Here is a 10,582-nt window from a genome sequence, read left to right as displayed (position 1 = left end):
GACCGAAAACGCGTTGTGGAAACGCGTTGGCTTAGTACTTTTTGTCCCTCTCTGCTATTATAGTTTTGCAAGATGGCGGAAGTACATGGAAGCCTCCGTCGACCTACCCGTCCCATGTATATAAAGATAATAAATTCTTCATTTACGAGGATTAGTTTAAACATTGGCATAGGTATTTGTACACCATTGAGGGCATATTTATGAATAAAAATATTGATTTTAGATAATAAAATACCTAAAAAGTTACTTATTGTCCCTTTAACTGGTTACCGTGTGATCTGGTGACCAACTTCCTGGTTCAGGTCTGATATTCTTGAGCTTGCGGCATTCTGAAAAGTTGAGATGTTTTTAACTCGATGCGGTGCGGACGCGCCTGGAAAAAACAAGCGTGTCGCGACCGCGTAGCTTCCATTATGAGCGCGCTTATTGTGTGCCTACATTGGAAATAACTAACTTGAGCGTGCAAAAGACGTGATATGTGAACGGCCCCTTAAAACACAACAGTCACAAACAGTCACAAACCACCGAGCTACCCCGATTCAGCTCCAGATCTCTGGAAACCATGCTAAACCATAGCAGAACCCTGACTACATTTTATGGTTTGTGATGCTAAAGAACATTTCATGACGTCTCAGACAACTGTAAATTTATGGCTACTGTTGTTTAATTATAAACGCTATCATAAGCTCATATTTACCATAGTAAAATAATTTTATTTGCCTCTTATTTATTTTATACTGTAAAAACTTCAACCCCATAGGTTGAAAATGAATAAAGGTTGAAATATTATATTAAATAATTGTTAGATTAGTCGACTAATCGAAAAAATTATTGTTAGATTAGTCGACTAATCGAAAAATAATCGTTAGATTAGTCGACAGAAAAAATAATTGTTAGTTGCAGCTCTAGTAGGATGTACATTGGAAAAATCACACAACATTTCTTCCATGTATTAACTTTAATAGTAAATCCCCCTTGTTTCACCAAAAACGTTTGCTTAATTTTAAGTTTCATTTCTTGATTTGATAACAATAAAAATTTAAATGCACAGAATTTTTTAAGGGTAAAAATCATTAGGCTTCTTTAAGAAAAAATAAATTAAGTTGTTTTATGCATTCAAATAATTAGACATGCTAAAACAGAATTTGATAAACAATTAAACATTTATTTTCAATCTTAACAGTTGCTTTTACTATTCAAACTTGACATTTTGGTCTAATATATGTACAAGAAGATTGACCGAGCTGTAATACTCCCCTGTCCTTGTATGTCATGCTCCAAGATTCCCCAACGATGCCCTCAATTAATCAATACAGTGATATATAGGCTACAGTGAATTGATGAATACTTAATACTTGCTTTTCAGAACAATGTTGTAAAAAACAATGCGTTTCAGAAGATGGTGCATAGAGGAGAAATAATAATATACTGTATGTGGAAAATGTTTTTTTTTAACCTTAAACTAAATAAACACCATTTCATTACACCAACTACACAAAATAATGTCCTTTTTGGCAATATCATATGACTCCTTTAAATACATTAAGGTCTGAGTGATTTCATGTTTTTGTATACTGTGTGAATCATTGTTTCAATGTTTGCAGTGATAATATTGCTGATTGTCTCGTTATCTGTGATGGGAATGAACACGAACCGATATCAAGTTTGCTGCTGCTTTTTTTTTTTTTATTTCTCTTTTGAAGGTTTATCTTTATCAGATAAAATCTGTTTTAGTTACTTTTTTAGTTACTGTTAGAACAGACACTGCCTGATAGTTCATATAATTAGTCCGTATGCCACGTGGGTTATTTTAAATCTCTTCAGATGAAGAGATTTACAAAATATTACATTCCTTATTTGCTGTTTAAAGAATATTTTCTGATCACTTTCAATTACTGCATATATAAAACTATAACATGTTAATAATTTACTTTAATTGATCTGAATTTAGCTGTTAGAAAAAACTATATTTAGATGTGCTCTAGTGTAGTTATTTACCTGTAATTGTTAACGAAGATGGATGTAATCAAATTTCTGTTTATGCTTTTTTCATGTTTTATTTACATTTGGAAGAATTTACATTGTATTCTTTTTTTTTTTTGTATTTCTAGATGGATATGTTTTTATATGTAAATAAAGCAGAATGAAAAATAAAGTTGGTTAGTGATGTTAACAATAGAAAGATAGACAAAACAGAAATGCACAGAATGTGTAAATGAGCACATGTGAGTGCAGTGTTACAGAATGAACATTTTAAATTGATCTGCTCTGTGTTGACTGTGTTGACACTGGTACTTTTAATATAGTAAAATTCTGATGAAGAGAACGCTTTGTATTTGTAAGGCTCTAGTCTAGGGATGTAACGTTATGAACATTTTTTATCACAATTATAGTGAGCAAAATTATCACTGTTTTCAGTATTATCACGGTATTGTTAATGTGCTGGAGATTAGGGATGCGCAATCATGATTTTTCATGGCCGATTCTGATACCGATTTTCAGTTATTTTTTTCTTTAAGCAACGAACAAGAAAGAAGGAAAGTATGCATAAACAAGATGTTTATTTGGTATTTAATAGGCCAAACTGGCTTTTGGCTATTGAAAACAATAACCATAACCATCTGTAATTAACGGCAGAAACTGCACAGTAAGTAGCCTACATTCAATACAAACACAGATGTACAGACATCAGCATTTAGCTTTTGTTTTGGAATTGGGTTGAAACTACATAGAACTGGCCTTAAATGAAAACATAAACTGTAACCATGTGAAATTAAAGGCAACAATTACATAGTTCTACAGTCCAAACCAAATCACAATCAACACACATTCAATAAGAGCATTCAGCATTTGTTTTAGTTTTAAATTTGGTTTTAAATAAAAAAAGATATTTACCATTGAGTCTAAATGAAAGTATGCTATATGAATATGAGTATAATATATGAATATTTTATTCCAAAATGTTAATAAATCAAATAATGTTGGTGCGAATAAAAGTATGAGTATAATATATGAATATATTATTCTAAAATGTTAATAAATCAAATAATGTTGGTGCGAATAAAACAAAGATGCAAAGTGTTTTATTCATCTATCCATCCATCCATTATCTGGGAGCTGGTTCGCGGGGGCAACAGTCTAAGCAAAGATGCCCAGACTTCCCTCTCCCTATACACTTCCTCCAGCTCTTCAAGGGGGATACCGAGGCGTTCCCAGGCCAGCCGAGAGACATAGTCCCGCCAGTGTGTCCTCGGTGTTCCCCGGGGCCTCCTCCCGGTGGGACATGCCCAACACACCTTCCCAGGAAGCCCTCCAGGAGGTATCCGGAACAGATGCCCGAGCCACCTCAGTTGGCTCCTCTCGATGTGGAGGAGAAGTGGCTCTACTCTTAGCTCCTCCCGAGTGGCAGAGCTCCTCACCATATCTCTAAGGAAGCGCCCAGCCACCCTGCGGAGAAAGCTCATTTTGGCCACCTGTATCCGGGATCTTGCCCTTTCGGTCATGACCCACAGGTCATGACCATAGGTGAGAGTAGGAACGTAGATTGACCGGTAACTCGAGAGTTTCACCTTGCAGCTCAGCTCCTTCACCATGACAGACAGGTACATTGACCGCATCACTGCAGAAGCTGCACCTATCCACCTGTCAATCTCCCACTCCATCCTTCCCTCACTCGTGAACAAGACCCCAAGATACTTGAATTCCTCCACTTAAGGCAGGAGCACTCCACCAACCTGAAGGGGACATGCCACCCTTTTCCGGCTGAGAACCATGGCCTTGGACTTGGAGGTGCTGATTCTCATCCCAGCCATTTCACACTCGGATGAAAACCATCCCAGTGCATGCTTTAGGTCCTGGCCCAATGAAGCCAACATGACAACGTCATCTGCAAAAAGCGGAGATTATATCACGTGGTCCCCAAACCGGACATCCTCTGGCCCCTGGCTGTGCCTATAAGTCCTGTTCATAAAAATAATGAACAGGACCCGTGATAAAGGGCAGTCCTTCTGGAGTCCAACATGCACCGGGAACAAGTCTGACTTACAGCCAGCAATGGGAACCAAGCTCCTGCTCCAGTCAAAAAGGGACCGGACAGCCCTTAACTGAGGGCCCTGTACCCCATACCCCAGGAGCACCCCCCACAGGAGGCCTCAAGGGACATGGTCGAATGCCTTCTCTAGACCCACAAAACACATGTGTACATGTTGGGAAAACTCCCATGAACCCTCCAGCACCCTGATGAGGGTATAAAATTGGTCCATGTGTTCCACGACCGGAATGAAAACCGCATTGTTACTCCTGAATCCAAGGTATGACTATCGGCTCAATTTTCAGCTTGGGTGAAGTCCATCTCTGAGCCCTTAGCCTCTGCTTCCTCCACGGAAGTCATGTCGGTTGGATAAAGGAGATCCTCAAAGTAATCATTCCACCATCCAACGATATCCCCAGTTGAGGTCAACAGTTGCCCACCTCTACTGTAAACAGTGTTGGCAGGGCTCTGCTTCCCCTTCCTGAGGCGCCGTATGGTTTGCCAGAATCAGCTGCCTTAGGAGTCCTGCAAGCCAGCCAGGCCTGGTAGGTCTCCTTCTTCAGCTTGACAGCATTCCTTACTTCCGGTGTTCACCCAGTGGGTTCAAGGATTGCCGCCTCAACAGGCACCAGAGACCTTATGGCCACAGTGCCAAGTGGCCGCATTGACAATGGAGGAGGAGAACATGGTCCACTCGGACTCAATGTCTCCAGCCTCCTTCAGAATCTGGTCAGAGCTCTGCCGGAGGAGGGAACTGAAAATCTCTCTGACAGGGCTCAGCCAAATGAACGTTCCAAACAGACCCTCACAATACGTTTGGGTCCACCAGGTCTGTCCAGCTTCCTCCCCCACCATCGGATCCAACTCAACACCAGGTGGTGATCAGTTGACAGCTCCGCCCCTCTCTTTACCGGAGTGTCCAAGACATACTGACCAAAAGGTTTATCATTGACCTCCTGCCTAGGGTGTCCTGGTGCCACGTGCACTGATGACATGGTGTTCGTTATGGACAAACTGTGACTTGCACAGAAGTCCAATAACAGAACACCACTCGGGTTCAGATCAGGGGGGCCAATCCTCATGTATTCGACCGTGTAGAGTCCACGGATAGAGCACTCTCCAGCACCTCTCCCGAAGACCTCAGGAAGGTCGGTACTCTACACTGCCATTTGGCCCGTAAGCACAAATGACAATGAGAGACCTATCCCCTATTCGAAGGCACAGGGAAGCGACCCTTTCGTTCACTGGGGTAAACTCCCACACATGGCGTCTTAGCTGGGGAGCTATGAACAACCCCACACCAGCCCACCACCTCTCGCCGCGTGCAACTCCAGAGTTCCATATCCCTAAGGCCAGTTTCCATGTCCAGTGATCAGGTCGTTTGGGTCCCCTGCCTTCGACTCCTGCCCGATCCACATTGCACCAGCCCCTTATGATTCCTCCCGCAGATGGTGGGTCCACGGTAGGTCAGCCCCACCTTTTTCGGGCTTAGCCCAGCTGTGCCCCATGAGGGGAGGCCAAGCCACCAGGCGCTCGCATTCGAGCCCCCACCCTGGAGCCAGACCCTGGCTGCGCCTTGATGAGCGATGTCATGGTCCTTGTTTTTATATTATTCATAAAGGGCTATTGAACCACTATTAGTCTGACCCGTCACCTAAGACCTGTTTGCCTTGGGAGAACCTACCGGGGGCATATTACCCTGGACAACATGGCTCCTAGGATCCAATGAAAAATAAATAACTATTGGCTCAAGTAAAAAAATATAGATGTGAATCATTACTCATTATTTTAAATTGGATGAATGAAACATCTATTTAACTGTGAAAACATTTTCAGTGTGCTACAGCAGGTGATTTAATGAAATTAAGTCAATGTATTTTTAAGGTAAAATAAAAATAATCATCCTATACAGAACTGACATTTAATTCTGTCTTCTCAAACGTGTATGCAAGTTTCCTTAAAAAAAAAAAGGATTTTAGTTTTGTCCCTTCACTGTCTCCACTTGTGCAGGATGCGGACAGGTACAGTACTCACGCGGAGGATCAGTGAGCGCAGGAAAGACTCTTATTTGTGCGCCAGTACACCCACAGCTGTTTGGTTCCTGCTTTCTGTGCCTCAGACATGTAGCTCTGAATGGCTGCCTGTGTGCCTGTTTCAAAATACTTCCACACAACTGAAATGATAGCAAATGATTAAAATGTAGTCTGTGCACGCGGGCGCACTTCAGGAAAAATCGGTTGAAAAACTACCAAAAACTGGTTCTGATTTATGGCCGGTCAACCAGTGCGTCCCTACTGGAGATGATAAAAAAGTACCGACACACAAATCACTTCACCAAGTTTTATATTTAAAAACAGCAAATAAAATGACTTTGTTTGCATAATCACTAAAACAATAACATTACCAATGATGTCCAGATTTTAAATGACAACTTGACTGACAACAGTTTAATAGCATGTTTAGATGTAATCTAATCTAATGTAAATGTTCAAATAAAGCTTTGAAAAAGTTTAATAAAAAAGTAAACCTTCAGCCTTTAAATACAGAAAATGTCAAAATGATAATTGCTTAAAAAATGATTATATGCATTTTATCTACTCCATAAATAATTCTAGATATATTTTTTAAGCTTCTTTTTCCTCAAGCAGTCAAAAAATGGCCAGACAGAAGCTGCACACAGACTGAATGTAAATAAAAGTCTTGGCAAATCCACTCTTACAGCAGGTGGCACTTACGGACAAGCTGAATTACAGCTGTTTCTGTAACCTCTGTGGACAAAACAACATTGCCATTTAAGAACATTTCCTTTAGGTCAGCAGTTCTCAATTCCAATCCTCGTGACCTTCAGCTCAGCACATTTTTAATGTCTCTCTTTGTTAACACACCTGATTCAGATAATCAGCTCGTTAGAAGTGAGCTCTGTGCATGAACTGTGTCTCCAATGACATGATCCCTACACAGTGTTCATTACTCCCTGAGCAGGGGAAATCTGAGGAAGTTTACCTAAAACTAAACTACTCTGTGTGCTGTGTGCACCGGAGACTGTTACTGAAAGCTAAGCTTTTTGCTGGACAATACTTATCGCAAGTTGTTCAAATTGCAGTAATCTAATATGGTTTTAATGATAATTAAAAGATGAAATGTTAATGCTAACCATGTTGTTTGTGTCAAATCTGCTTCTTCCACACACACAGACTCTTATTCAATGAAGCTCTTTACACAAATCCTGTAGAATGAAATGCACAGAAGATTCTGAAGAGCAAACAGGTCTTTGTTTTTTCTTCATTATTAATAATGCAGATGGTTATAAATTTTCGAGCAGATTTAGATTTGTTGTAATAGGGTACTTTTTCAATAGCATTATGTTGGATAATTGCCTAGTTGATTAAAAATATTTAATAGTTCTTCCTATAGAAACATGTTATTTGTGCCTATAATGTTTAAAAAAAAAACATCAACCCTACAAAGATTGATAAATTACAAAAATGTGCTATAGCAGTTGTCGTCTTAATCAGTTACAGAGTTTACAAACCTTTTTCACTTTTTTATTTCAGAGTTGATTGAAGAAAATGAAGAAATTATTGAAGTTGAAGAGAAAAATCATGTTAAAACTGGAGAAAAACAACGGAGTTGCAAACAGGAAGATTTAAATGAAATGGCCAATAAATCTTTCAACTGCACTCAGTGTGGAAAGGGTTTCTCATTCAAACATCAACTTTTGCTTCACATGAGAGTTCATAATCGCGAGAAACCATACACATGTGATCAATGTGGGAAGAGCTTCACTCAATCATCAAGCCTTAAGGAGCACATGAACATCCACACTGGAGAGAAACCATACAAGTGTTCATACTGTGACAAGAGATTCCGTCGGCTAAGAGAACTGAAAAGACATGAGAAGATCCACACTGGAGTGAAACCGTACACATGTGATCAGTGCGGGAAGAGTTTCACACTTAAAAGGCACCTTACAGAGCACACTAGAGTTCATTCTGGAGAGAAACCTTTCACTTGTGATCAGTGTGGAAAGAGTTTCTCACGATCATCAAACCTTAATGAACACATGAACATCCACACTAGAGAGAAACTGCATGCATGCGTTCAATGCAGCAAAACATTTTTGAGAGCTTCAGGTCTGAAGAATCACCTGAGAGTTCATTCAAAGGAGAAACCACATTCATGTCATTTGTGTGGAAAGAGTTTTTCATTTCTAAAATATTTGAAAGTACATCAGAAAACACACACTGGTGTGAAAGAGTACATGTGCTTTGAGCGTGACAAGACTTTAACTTCAGAAAACTGTTTAAAACACACGAGAGGATCCATACTGTAAAGAAACTATATCACTGAACTGAATGTGGGAAGTGTTTCAAACATTCATCTTCTCTACACAGTCATACAAAAACCAATCAGTATTATCTTCAGATCCAGTACTTTCAGCTCCTCACCACGTGACACAACGATGCATCAAGCAATAAAATATCTGATGAATCTGTCATTACAAGTGACTTGACAAAGAAACATTATTTAATGTTTTCGCAGTGAATAAAGTTAATCTTCATCTTCAAAACCAGCAGATTTAACTGTGATTCAGATCAACTCAAAGATAGAGTTCCTCCCTAAAGAACAATGTCAGAAAGGTTTATTCTTGTGTATCATTTTGCTTCAAGATATGATATATTTGTGTTTTAGTCTTATATTATATTCACTTGTCTTATAATGCATGTATCACTTGTACGGTGAGATTTAGATCAACTTAAAATCCCTATTCAGATAGCAAATGTTTGCCCTGAGACCTTGAGATTGAAATAACTTGATAATAGATGATGGATTCGTGAAGCAGTGGAAGTTCATTCATCATTTCTGTGATGTGAAGCTGAAGTATAATGTGAAGATTGTTTTATACTGTATGTTTGAACTGAACTTACAGACATGATAACTGCAGTCTTACTGACTTCAGTTACTGTTGGATCTTTATTCTGTGGTCAATGAACGTTATTACATTTACATTTAGTACATTTATTCATTTAGCAGACGCTTTTATCCAAAGCGACTTACAAATGAAGACAGTGGAAGCAATCAAAAACAACAAAAAAGAGCAATGATATGTAAGTGCTATAACGAGTCTCAGTTAGGTTAACACAGTACACGTAGCATGGGATTTTAAATAAGATAATAAATAAAAAGAATAGAGCAAGCTAGTTAGAGGTCTTTATACACACACACACACACATATAAAATTGCATAATAAATGAAAAGAAAATAGAATACAAAAAGATTAGAAAGGTAGTTAGATTTTTTTTTAAAGAATAGAATTAGAATAGTGAGTGTTAAAGTTAGATTGTCAAATAAAGATGGAAGAGATGTGTTTTAAGCCGATTCTTGAAGATGGCTAAGGAATCAGCTGCTTGTATTGAGTTGGGGAGGTCATTCCACCAGGAGGGAACATTTAATTCTGACATTTACAAAGGAACTAGGTAATTTGTGCAGGTACTCTGTGTTTTTCCACCACAGGAACTAAATAAAGTTCTGGGTAAAAAAAAGTCCCTGCTGGCGAGGTGGTACTTTTTCAAAGTTCTGGAACTTTCGGGGGAGGGACTTGGGCGCGAAACATGCTGATTGGTTGAGTTCACGCAGCATTGGTTGAGTTCAACCACCATTTATTCTGATAATTTTCAAAATATTACTGTTATTGTGTCATGAAATGTAATTTTAAAAGTATTTCAGACGAGAATGTAATTGTTTAAAACTCAAATCTATGGTTTATTTATAAAGACAGCGCCTATTTAAAAATGTGTTTCGCCGATTTCGGAGACGGTCAGGAGGAGCTCAGTGATCATGTATCCGCAGAGAGCAGCCTCAACTCGGCTAGACCTTCTGATATGTGCCGCTGGCTCTGATGTCTCTTTAGTGGTTAAACATTACATATAATTCGTTTTGGGTAAATCTAACGGGTAATCTTTGGTCTGTTTTCAATTTATCTATATGTTAAAATGAAAATATAAAGAAGCAATTGATATAACATTTCATTGTAATGGCTGTATATGAAGAGTTCAGATGCAAAAACCTGTAAATCCATCAGACTTATTTTCTTTAAATGAGCATTTTTTTATCAGGCTCCTGTGTTCACGTTCATTAGTTTTGTTTTAAAGGTACTGATAAGGTTATTAGTCAGTGAATAAAATAACTTTTTTTTCAAAACTGTCACTTCAGTCAATTCAGTGAGTTTTTTTTTAACAAATTAGATTTTCTTTTGCATTAAAACCAGCTAAATCCACTTGTGCTTTTTTCACAAAAACCTCTTAATCCACCTCTTTGGGATAGGACATAGCAAATATTTGAAAAATCACTCAAAATGTTACTAGAAACACTGAAAAAGATTAGAGCATAATCGTTTCAAAACGAAACAGTAGACAAACCTCTTTACAGGGTAAATATATATATATATATATATATATATATATTTATATATGTGTGTGTAAAAGAAAGATTCACAAAGTATAACCACATTGGCAAAAATAGCAGTACATTTATTTTAACAATTCAAAAAAC

General features: G+C 38.4%; 1 pseudogene; it reads left to right on the top strand.

Moving 5' to 3' along the window:
* The first annotated feature begins 6,125 nt into the window (after nt 1-6,125).
* Nucleotides 6,126-10,249, top strand: LOC127957181 (gastrula zinc finger protein XlCGF7.1-like; annotated as a pseudogene).
* Nucleotides 10,250-10,582: the final 333 nt, after the last annotated feature.

The sequence above is a fragment of the Carassius gibelio genome, chromosome B5 (genome assembly GCF_023724105.1).
Source record: "Carassius gibelio isolate Cgi1373 ecotype wild population from Czech Republic chromosome B5, carGib1.2-hapl.c, whole genome shotgun sequence".
NCBI classification, from domain to species: Eukaryota; Metazoa; Chordata; class Actinopteri; order Cypriniformes; family Cyprinidae; genus Carassius; species Carassius gibelio.
The sequence above is the reverse complement of the archived record's forward strand: the minus strand, read 5'-3'. Positions and strand labels throughout refer to the sequence as shown.